The 12,371-nt window shown below is 26.5% G+C and overlaps 1 protein-coding gene across 2 annotated transcripts in view; it reads right to left on the bottom strand.

The window, feature by feature from the left end:
• LOC148236570 (uncharacterized) overlaps positions 1–12,036 on the bottom strand; it is a 158,866-nt gene extending 146,830 nt beyond the window's left edge. Inside the window, exon 1 of one of the 2 annotated variants that reach the window (XM_088183276.1) lies at positions 11,594–12,036. The gene's annotated coding sequence lies outside the window, so the exon portion shown is untranslated. The remainder of the gene's footprint in view (positions 1–11,593) is intronic. The other variant, XM_088183271.1, reaches the window with a different exon arrangement.
• Between the last annotated feature and the right edge of the window lie 335 nt (positions 12,037–12,371).

Below are 12,371 nucleotides of genomic sequence, written 5' to 3'. Positions count from 1 at the left end.
GTTCAATGATTTCAAAAAAAAATAAGGAAAAACATTAATTTAGTGACAGTGGATCGAGTTTGGCGGAACTATGTTGCTGAATAAATACTACATTGAAAGTATTGAAGAGATTGTTAATTCAATACCCCATTATAATAATGCATACAATACAAGGTGAACTTAAAAAAAAACAATAACTCCGGAAAAAAATATAAACATAATTTGTGTATAAGAACCAGAACTGAACATAATTTAATAAACACGAAGAAATGTATTAGAATAAGAAGTAGGGACTTCAAATTCCAAATTATTTGCTTATTAGCAAAATTTATACTGAAATAAATAATGTTTTTATTGCTTAAACTGACTATGGTGCATCTGCAATTAAGAAAAATTTTGTCTTAAATACAATTTTTTTAATTCTTAAAATATGGTAATATTTTAGCACTATTCTTTACAAAATATTCTCAACGATCATAAAAAATAAAATAAATATCAGAGAAAAATTTAATATAAAATAAAAATAAAATGTTAATATAAAATAAAAAATATCACAATGGTGTATTAACATAAAGATGGCTGAATTCTGAAGTGAAAAATTAATATCGTTAGTAATTTAATTATTTACTGAAAATGACCTTGTATGTAATGAAAAATTTTAATGTACAGCAAAAAACGCAGTCACGTATTTTATTGAAAAAAATATTTCTAAGATTTGGACTTGCAATAGAATTTTTATATTCATTGTGGAGCAATAAATATCCGCGTGTAGTAAAATTTTAACAATGAAATTAGAAATGATTAAAGATATTAAGATGCATTTGAAAAACGATGAACAATCTTCTGAGAAATTTTACAGACAACAGTTACTGAAAAAAATTTTATGCCATTTTATTTAAGACATTTACTGCTCTATTATTTTTAAAATACGTATTTTAAAATTTTTATCATCAGTAATAATATTTGAGCAGTAGTATTAAGTCAGTGAATAATGGATGAAAAACCTGGGTTTAACCTGGGTAAAATAAATAAATTTACTTAAACTGTATTTTTCTATTCATCGTAAAACTCTTATGAAGGAATTTGCTATATGTTTTTAATGAGATTTATTATATAATATTAGAATAATGATGCATTGGAGCAATAGATAAACATATACAATGTATATGCATATAGTTTTATAACAACTAAAAGTGCCACAAATGTCATTGGAATAAGCACGAAATATGTTAATGAGTTTAGATTCAAGATGAAATTAAGTTAAGCATTGCAATGTAAGATACAGTAACACGAGAACGAAAAAAAGGCCTAGAATAGGCTGTAGTTAATGAAAAAGAACGATAGATCGTAATAAAAAATAAAATATTACAGTCCAAAATACACGTTTTTTACACGTACTTTAAATCACTGCCCAAAGAGCGACTTCGTTAATAGATTCGAGAAGATCTGACTTTGGTCACAAATATTTACGTATTTGGTATATTTTTCTTCTTCATAATTGCTCGAATGTTTATTATTTACAAGGTTAAAAAATATTTTGTGTATTTTTATCACATTATTTGGTTGTTTATTATTGTTTGTATTATTAAAATGGTCGTCAATTAAAATAAATATTTTTCAATACTACTCTTAAACACTTCTATAGCTGTTATTTAAATATCCTTTTTTATTCGTGTTAATATATATTAGTACATAAAAAATAAATTAAGTTTTCAATATTTGTTTTAATTAAACTGCAGAGATTGAATTAAATATTGGATATAAATGCGCAATAATTTAACGACTAATTTAATGATATAAAATATATTATAAAACGGATAAGATCACGATCTAATAAATACGTATTTGGATATGCCAGTTTTACAGCTTTTATAATTTGCAGGTGTGTGGAAAAGTAATACGGATATATTTCAGAGACACTATTAGTCAACGTTGAAAATAATTTTATATTATAATTTTGATTAATATATAATATATTTATTCAGAAAATATTAAATATTAGTATTTGTATATATAGTAAATTACATATATAGATAATCTAGACTAATGATGAGACAGGAGAGATAAATTGTAGATAATCAATAAAAACAGATAATCTGCACTATTAATTTTAATATTATTTTTTAACACATATTATTTATCTTATTTGTACCAGTACGGAATTACATTATTGACCTATTGATATTATATTGTAAAATGTATTTATTATTGCATAATTTTTTTTCAATAGTAGAAACTCCTAAAACATTTTAAATAAATCAATTTTCGAACGTATCATTATCTTGTTAAGGTAAATTGTTTTTTTCAATAGCATATAATTTAGAATCGATGAGTGAAAAAGAACCATCGAGAATAAGGCGTGCAATTTAATCCAATCGATTATTTACAGCATTGGCTTTGAATTTTGATTGCTAAAAATAAAAATAAACCATGAACAACTATTATAGATGCTACATTATATTTTATCATTATAGATATTTCATATAAAAATAATTATCATGTGTTTCAAATACATTTTCGCAAGAATGTATTTCCAATATTAAGGACAACGATGCTATTGCCATGGCGCAAGAGGAAATGTCATTTCTTGTTCGTAATCTTATCGATGTCAGTGACCACTTGTTAGTAAATCGTTTCCTACGAATACATTGAGAAACTACTCACCAGATCAATCACAATATTATAAATATAAAACTCGATCGTTACAAATGAACGTTTCGACAACATAACGTAATACACGCATTATGGATTTAAAATAATAATCTTGCAGGTAACCTAAATCTGACTGATACGCCGATAATCTAAAATTATCTCTCGGAACGAGTTGCATAAGTATAAGCCGAGTTACAATAATTGATAAAGACTTGTATTAAATTGTTACATTCTCAAGGAAGTGAAACAACGACGTGAACTTCCTGGAATCTCGATTATTAAATTTAAACATACAATTAAAATAAAATTATAATAACCGAACAAATATACGTTGCAATATTACTATAAAGAAAAACGATTCGCTTTCTCTCTTGAGACGTTATATAGTAACGACAAAACGAAATGTAAGTGTGAATCGTTAAAACGTTAAGCGTGAAAGCATTTTTATTTAACAAAACAATCATTTTGGTAATTTCTCTGTTTGCTATTGCGAATTTAGTATGTTTTATTTAAATTTTATTATTGTGCGATTTTTTGACTGTGGTGAAACTGCATATTATATTTGCAAAGTGAATCCCACTGACGAAATCGGGTCAGATAAGAGCAAAATTTATGTTCCGCGAAGGTTTGTGGAGGTGTCAAAGACTCTAGAAATTAAAATACGAGTTTGTCGACTAGCGTGGACTACTCCGAAGCCAAGGTCTTCGATTGACCAGATCTGGTTAACATCAAAGCGATGTACCGTCTTTGTTCGGCTGCCGTTCAACCGTGAAAGCAAAGGTCGACTATAATGTAATTGAAACCAGGTACATGGCTATCTATGTAATAAATTAAATGTCTTTTTTCAGAGATGACAAATAAAAAAGCAGACAATAAATAAGCTAAATCTACATTTTGATAATATATATATCAAAAACTAGCAATTAATAAAAAAATAAATCAAAACTTTAGTATCACTGACATATAATTTAACCATTTTTTATATACGTAGATGGATTAATAACAATTTTGTTGGTAAATATTATAGTGGATTTAGATAAATCTAAAATAAAATAATCACATTATTTTATTAAAATGTAGTAATCATTTAATTATCACTCCTATGAATTAGACAATTATAGAATTACAGTGGAACCTCAATTTGCGAGTAACTTAATTTACGAGTGTTTTGATATACGAGCATTTACATTTTGCCTTGATAAACGAACAATGTCTTGCAATACGATCAGTGCGTATTGTATCACTTTCCTTCCAACTAAGCCGATGATTCTTCTTAACAGTCTATGATTTTTCTGATTTTTCACTCGTGGGTTTTGGAAAATGCACTTTCTTAGCCTTTCAAATTTTACAACGGCTTTTGAGAAATTTAATTTCATTAAGACAATGTTTCTTTCTCCCAACAATCAGTAGGTAATTTCAATCTTAAAAAAACTTTACACCAAATCACTATTTTAGCAATACTTCAAAATAACTAGAGGAACAAATCTTATACTTGGAGACTTTCTGATAAATCATCAGCTGCCTCAATATCATCGATAAAACATGGAGTAGGATTACTAAGAGAACCCTCAATTTTGCTTGGAAAAATATATATGCTTATGTACATACTTAGGACAAAACATTGAGCTACAGAGAAATGAGGACGATATTTAAGAGTTGGTGAAGGAGCTGACCACTAAAGAACAAATGTCTGCATAACGAGCTATAGAAAAATCTCGTCAGAAAAAATATAAAAGAGACTATGAAACTGGGGCAACAATGGAAAATTTCATGAAAAAATTCTACGCAAGTAAGGCTGTAGCAGTACGAGACATAAATCTATTCAATGACAATTTAATGCCATATTTTCGCCAAATCCTCAATATAAGTGTCATTGGATAGGTTTTCAGGAAATGAAAAATATATTATTGAGCTAATATTTAACAGCAGTATTTCAGATATTAATAAATATTAAATTAAATTATTTTATAATAAATTTAAATAATAAAATATATCTACGTGTATTTTGTATAAATATTTTTGGATTTTCGAATGAATAAAGCTTAATTTACATTATTTATAATAGGTAAATTTGATTTGATATACGAGTGTTTTGAAATACGAGCACATTTCTAAAACGAATTGTGCTCGTAAACTGAGGTTCCATGGTATCTAATTTAAAGTTTAATCGATGATAAGCTACACAGTTTTGTATTCTTCCTGTGAATTTTACATTTCAGTCGAAATAATTATAGCATTGAGCTTAAACACAATCGGTTTAATGCCTTTTTTGTATGATAATAGAATACATGCATTGGCTGTTGATTACAATTCGATGTTTTTCTATATTATTTATGTATAATATTAATATGATTAAAATATATATAAACAAATATCTAAAACAATTAGGCTACCCTCATGGTTTAACCTATTTAATCAAACAACAAACACGATTGATGAGAAATGTCGATCGAAAAATAATATTATTGTGTGCATGCACTTTGATTTGTACAAAGACCGAGTGCGATAAAAACATATTAGAATTATTATAATAAATTATTAGCCACATATATTTATAAAAGCCAAACAAAAAATATAAAGGTGCAAATGTCATTAATTGTTCCTACTGGTCAAAGTAGAACATTATATATTATAATATTGTAGTTACTGTAAAAACAATTCATACATAATGCTTTTTACTTATCCATGAACAAAAAATATATTTGTACAGTGAAACTGTAAAAATATTTATTTAACTGTACGACAATATATTTTTAAAATACTATGTAAATGTATGATATTAAATTTAGAATATTTTAAACATCGATTTGCAAGCCAATGCTTCACATATTATATTTCAAGGTCAATTTACAGAATCGGCAATTAAATATTAGCTAAAAGCTAAATCAACTTTCAACATTTAATAACAACTTAGCTATCAAGTAAAATAAGAAAACGGTCATTGACGAAATTTAAAATCTATTGATTTTTATTTTATATTAATGAAATGGAATTTTACAATGCCATAATCAATACTATTAAAATAATTAGATAGCAGAGTTGAACTTATGCAATTAAATACCTGTATTTAATTATATATACATAGTTGTAATAAACGATGACCTAACTAAAGTATATACATATTATATAAACGATCCACCACGAGTACCTACTTAGAATGACTAATAAAAAACAGCTTAGTCATCTCATATGCTTCACTAAATATAGTTTTTTATTCAGATGCTTTGAGTATATTATTATCAAATTATGTGCATTTTATAAAATGCATCCAAAATAAAGAAAAAATGGAATAAATAACTGTGTCCAAGACTCGGTAGTCATATTAATAATAAACTTCTGCACGCAATTATATCGTTAAGTTCTGCTTTTTGCCTGACGGTTAACGAGAAAAGGTAAGTAACAAAAAATATATAATAATTCGTTCCTCTATTCTTAGTTATATTTTGGATATCATCATTTATCAAATATTTTTTTAGATGATCAGTTATGGTAAAATGTTAAAAAGTTATTAAAGTGATCATTTTATATTATGGAGGAAGAAAAGTATTAAATTTAAGAAGTGGGCTCAAACTTTCAGACATACTTAATAAATCATATTTTTTAATTCCATTTTTCAGATTCATATGATACTTGACTCATACATCTTTATAAGCATAGTATTTGATACAAAATCTAAGACCATGTAAAGTTTGTAAATTACATAGCGGTAGACTTCGGTAGAAACAATGTAATTTCACCACTCTTGGATCGTATGATTTCACCGAAGTTCCAAAGTCAAATTTTCTTTCTCAGCATGGAATGTCATGCAATTATATTTTTAAAATAATTTATCAATTAGTTAAGGCACAACTATGAAGATAGTGACTTTGAAAAAGTCTTTCATAATATTTATACCACTTGCCTAATTCACAAATACTTCATAAGAACTCTCATATAATTAAAGTTTAAATAGTTCCTTTATAAATTGCAGATAAACTTTGATCGACATAATAATATAATTCAACATTTAATGAACAACAATTTGTTATTTGAAATTGAGAATTACCAGCGAGTATTCAGAATTCCCAAAATATATTTTTGCGAAATGCTTTAGGTACAGAGAACTTTGCGCATAAAAAACACTGGGTGTTTTTAGATTATATTTTTGCCAATAAAATGCCTAATTCACAACTTATCATCTGTATTTTGTTTTATATAAATAAGAAAAAAAATATGGTTAAAAGCAACTCGCACCTTCCATAGAATACGAACCCTATAAAAGAGCTTCTTACATATGCAGTTTTTTTATGTAATTGTAATACTATAAATAAAGCCTCATTATTTTTAATAAATATACTTTACATTGCTTATATTAACTTTCATCTTGCATCGCCAGCTTTTTCAACTAACTAGGAGCATTCCTCTCATGTACGTTTCGCAATTCGTCCACATCGTGACCAGAATGGCAAACCAAAGTCCTGACCATCCATCAGTTCGAGTGTTGTCTGGGTTTTTGCCATCATGACAATGGACACAAAATGGAATGCGATGGACAACGTCAACAAAGAGGCCGACAATGGACGACAATGGCCTCTGATCGATTTGAACTAACAACAAAAAGTAGAGGATATGCGCTTCGCTACTTAGCAGTAACAAATTGAAATTTCACATTTGATAAATTTGCACAAGAGTGATAAACAAAATGGTTCTTACGAAGTGTGTGTAGGAAGAAAGAAGCTGAGAAAACGTTGCTCAATATTTTGTTTCAGCATCAATTCTGCAGGTGAAGAAATACACATTAAATACAGTAAACCCAAGTAGTGGCATACACATCGTAAATGCTAAGAATTCGGGTCATAAGAAATTCATAAAAATAATTGATCGTTAAATCTAGTGAAAATCGAGCTATAATAAGACAATTTTACAACTCAAATAAAATAACATAAATCAGCGAAGCATAAATTAAAACATGAAACTGTATACGTACAAAATATGGGTCATAAGACGCAATTAAAAATTGTCATAAAATTTGAATGGCAGCAATATTTATTTAGTATGTATCTATCTTCTGCAGTATATGAGATTTCTCTCACTGAGGCTATAAATTTAATTTGAGGTACATACAAAGTTAAGAAGTGACAATAATATTTACAATGTAAAACTAAAAATGTAATGTTTATACCTTTAATATAAAACCTAAATACTTGAGTCTGTATGTTTGTCACAGCAAGTCCTCGCAAATGGTGAATAGTAGCGACGTTGCATTTGCACATGTCATTTTGGCTGCCATTTCTAGGTCAAATATGCTATTTTCAACTTAAGTAGAAAGCTGAGCTGAACCGCGACCTTCTGACGAATGATTACGTACTAATTAAACCACTGAAAAAAGTGAACAGCGAAATGCTGACGACCGAATACGCGAAGACAAGAAACTAGAAAAAAATTTGTAATAACAAGATGAATAAAATTAATAATAATGAATAACAAATGAATTTGAATCTATATATATTATATAGATTCAAACTCATTCTTTATTCATTTTTATTAATTTCATTTATTTATAATAAATGTTATTATTGTGTACATGTACTTTGATTTGTACAAAAATCGAGTGTGATAAGAATACATTGGAATTATTATAATAAGTTATTAACTCGTTCTTTATTCATTATTAATAATTTAATCTTGTTATTACAAATTTGTTTTAAAACACAGGTATATACAAAATCAGTTTCTTAATAAATTTCATCAAGTTAGTATATAATAAAAATAAACTTTATAGTATTAAGGTTTTATATTTCAATAGTATAACATAATGTAATACTAATATAAAATCCGATTAAAACCACTCGGGATAAAAACAATTTGGAAAACACTATGTTGTAATTAATTTAAAAGCTTACTGTTTTAAAATGCTAGTGTGTCAATGTAAGTCACATCTAAAAATATATTATTTCACGTTAAAAAGAATAAGATTAGCTGAATGATGATTTTTTAATGTAAGAAAATGGAAAATATTTATTAAAAAAATAAATAATTTATAATTAAACCTAATATTGTAAATTATCTATTTTTATTTTAATCTTATACTACTACAAATTTGATTGAAGGCTAGCTAAATAATTGTAAAATAAAACTTTAAAATTATATATCTAATAGCGCATTAGCTTAAAACTATAAACATAAAAATTAGTTAGCATAGAAAATAAAATCGGCAGTAATTATGATAATATTTTTTAAACCAATGAAAAATTGAAAAAAAATAATAATGCACATATATTATTACTACATCATTTCTACAGCAAACTTACTTGATTTTCTATCAGATTAATATATTGTATAATAGCTAACATTAAATTGTATTTTTACGTATATGTGTACTCGTATATACAATAGTACATATGTCAATGATACAAGTATAAATTATTAGTTAGGAATATATAATTTGTGTCGCATTTTTTAAAATATTTTATCATTGTGGCTTTTTAAAGCAACACTATATTTTTGACAACAATAATTATTTAATTAGCTGTAATCAATAACATGTAATTTAAGTTGTATTATTAATTAAAATTATCATGTGTATTTATTAACTATACATAGTGGTTCAAGTATTAAATTATCATTTTATTATAATATTTATTATTTTAATGAATTTTATATATTATTTTAGAATATGCTAACAAGTTGAAGGTTTACTATTTGTGTGTCTAAAGTCCCCTAGAACTATATACGAGATGTCTTTTTTATATTAGATAAGAACGTACGTATCTATTACAAATACTAATTGAACTAAGATAAATAAAGATAACGTCAAAAATATACAGCATCGTATTTACATTTTAAGTAAAAAAAATATATTCTTTTAATGAAACTTTGACATTAAACGTCTCGCGATTGAGCTCTTGCTTAGCCATATCCGATCATAAGGTTCTTTTTTACGATACAAAAATGGAAAACCTACAAGAAAAACATTACATAATGACGTATCACCTTGCAAATTTTCCATTTGATAAAAAAATATAATGTCAACAGTGATTGGACTTTGAAGCGATTAGAAATTATTTTGTATGTAAATCGATTTTTTTCGTTTGAAGTCATCGATTTGTGTTTTTGATCATTAGCATCTCGTGTGTGTTCTCGTGTTCGTTTATATGCAAATATTCTTAATCAAATGTTGACTAAATACCGGTATTGTTTGTTAGGATAATATGTTGAACATGTCCGAGTCATGATGCGCAAAAGTGAAAGGTTGCACCGATAGAGAAACTTGAAGCTTGCGAGAAAACGGATCATTTACGAAATACGCTCATAAATATTACTTTAAGAAAACATCGTATGAATATGAAATGTCAGGTTTTAAATATATGTATTTGCCGAGTGAAATATAAACGTTTGCTTTTGTTTATAAACAATCTTGACAGCAGATGACCCTTAGAGTTCGATGCATTAATAATGATGGTTCTATCAGCAGTATTGTAATTTTTATATATTACTTTATTGTGGCTAAATTTTTATTTTAATATAAGCGACCATGAATTATCTAGGTCTACAAAAGATGACGTAGAAAATACTGTCGTTAAATAAATAAATATTACGCTATTGACCGGTTTTATCTATATCCATAATAATGTAATTATATATTTTAAATACTAGTAATTAAACTAAAAAATATGCGATTTGATTTTTCACAAGAACAGTAATTGTTCAATACATAGATTAAATTAATAAATAAAACAAATCTCGATGACCTTGAAAATGAGAGTCTTACTTTTTTGCTGATTGATTAATAAGAATCCCTTATATTCAATATCACGTTTATTATTTATAATAGAGCTTTAGATTAAATCTATGAATCTCATATATACAATTTTATTTAAAATCATAGTATCGATGATATTATCTTTCAAACAAAACTACTTAATTAAAAACAAACCTGTTGTTTTATGTTGCAGCTTTTTTTAATTGGTAAATTAAAATATAATATATAAATAAACTAAGTGGTTTGATTCTGACAACTTAAACTTATATAACTTTTTGTGTTGTACATAATTTGTTTTTGTGTTTCTAGATTTTAAAAATAATTTTAATATTTATATATTTTCTAAATAGAATACCGGTTTTTTTACATTATTTTATAATAATAACTCAAACTATCAGTATGAAATGATCACTACTAGGAAAAATTATATTCATTAATAATTTATTTTTTAGACCTTTATATATGTAAATTAAACTTCTTTCTAGTGAAAAGTTGATCTAGAATATATATCACTGTTAATCTAGCTTTAAGTTTCCAATAGATTTACATTTTCTTCATCTGATTATTGAGAGTTGATAAACTTGTATATAAATAATTACATAATAAACAATTCATTATTAATATATTGATATTTTTAAATAAATTGGCGTTGAAATTTCTAGATATGTTTTTCCTTAAGAATTTTATATAATATATTTTTATAGTTCTAGCATTAAAACCAGCACTTTTGATTGTTACTAAAAACATAGTTTTAATTTTTTTCATGTAAGTAATATTTATAACCAGAGTAATTGCTTAATCAATGATAATAATAATATAAAATACAATAGAAAAGATTTAATAATATTATAGATACTGTATATAAAATATTAATTCAGTTCACAGCGTTTAAACAATCTATTGTTTATAAGAATGAATATCGTGATTGACAATGCAAGATCATTTGCGATAAATAATGATTATGAATAACGTATCAATATTATCGATCAACTATGCATTGAACATTTCCTTTCACGCCATAATTAAATACCGTTACATTTTTATTGATAATGCATTTAATAGACGCGAATTTAACCTCAATCTCATCACAAATATAAACATGTGTGTATTTTTAAAAAATACACATGCCTTTTTATGAATTTCATAAATAATTATCATTTATCATCTGGGCAAATATTTGATTGATCCATGAAGAAAACTGTTGCTATGTATTGTACTCACCGATTATTCTTTAGGGATTATCCATAACACTGATACACATAATCACAACGTTAGATATATACATAAATATGACACTGGGGTTATCACTTTTTGTCACTGCGAGTGATCTTCCCGCGGTTTGCTATCACTAGAGTACAAATCGGTATCCGACCGATTTGTCAGACGGTTGAGCGTAGACTGAATCGGTCGAAACTTTCAACTCGAATATCAACAATCGGCGTTGTACACGAATGTAAACAGTTTCACTATGTACAGGTGGTGTTTGTATCAGTCTGTCTGTCTGTCTGTCGGACACCACCGTTATGTATATAAAGAGAGAGACTACGTCGTTTGCCGAGCAACGCGAACTGAATGTCCTCACTCTCATATAATAGCCTCTTACTATATCGTGAATTTTAACACCTTGACGCGCGGCCAGTAATAATAAATCGAACGGCTGTAATGGTAACAAGTCTGGAGCATACATGTGTTATTGGTATAATACAAAATTGTTGAGATTCTGGAGGAGATGAATTTAATATGATGCCAGATATTGAGCAACTTTTAAGACTTATTTAATAATAATGATTTATAAAAAATACAAATTTTAATCAGTAAACCATAAAATACAATATATTATTTAAAAATATGTTTAGTTTATTAATAGCATAATATAAATATGCAATAAGAATTTTATGACATTTGAAAAAAAATGTTACTTACATATTAACACATAATTCTTGTATACGCAGTATATACATTTTCGTGAGGTAAGCTTCTGCGGTTGTATACATGTTAC

This window comes from Plectrocnemia conspersa, unplaced genomic scaffold (assembly GCF_051122295.1).
Source record: "Plectrocnemia conspersa isolate PC_06_02 unplaced genomic scaffold, ASM5112229v1 ptg000003l, whole genome shotgun sequence".
Taxonomy (NCBI): domain Eukaryota; kingdom Metazoa; phylum Arthropoda; class Insecta; order Trichoptera; family Polycentropodidae; genus Plectrocnemia; species Plectrocnemia conspersa.
The sequence above is the reverse complement of the archived record's forward strand: the minus strand, read 5'-3'. Positions and strand labels throughout refer to the sequence as shown.